This window comes from Oncorhynchus gorbuscha, linkage group LG10 (assembly GCF_021184085.1).
Source record: "Oncorhynchus gorbuscha isolate QuinsamMale2020 ecotype Even-year linkage group LG10, OgorEven_v1.0, whole genome shotgun sequence".
NCBI lineage: Eukaryota > Metazoa > Chordata > Actinopteri > Salmoniformes > Salmonidae > Oncorhynchus > Oncorhynchus gorbuscha.
Window position 1 is genome coordinate 48,350,392 of NC_060182.1, and position 482 is coordinate 48,350,873.

Below are 482 nucleotides of genomic sequence, written 5' to 3' on the forward strand. Positions count from 1 at the left end.
CTATATACAGGGTCAGGACCATAATAACAATGTACATGGATACTGGAGTGATGGAGGTAGATCTGTATAGGGGTAAGGTGACTATATACAGGGTCATTACCATACTAACAATGTTCATGGATACTTGAGTGATGGAGGTGGATATGTGTATGAGGAAGGAGACAGGGATACTGGAGTGATGGAGGTAGATATGTATAGGTGTAAGGGGACAGGGATACTGGAGTGATGGAGGTAGATATGTATAGGGGTAAGGTGACCATATACAGGGTCAGTACCATATTAACATTTACAGGGATACTGGAATGATGAAGGTAGATATGTATAGGCGTAAGGGGACAGGGATACTGGAGTGATGGAGGTAGATATGTATAGGGGTAAGGTGACCATATACAGGGTCAGTACCATATTAACATTTACAGGGATACTGGAATGATGGAGGTAGATATGTATCGGGGTAAGGAGACCATATACAGGGTCAGTAC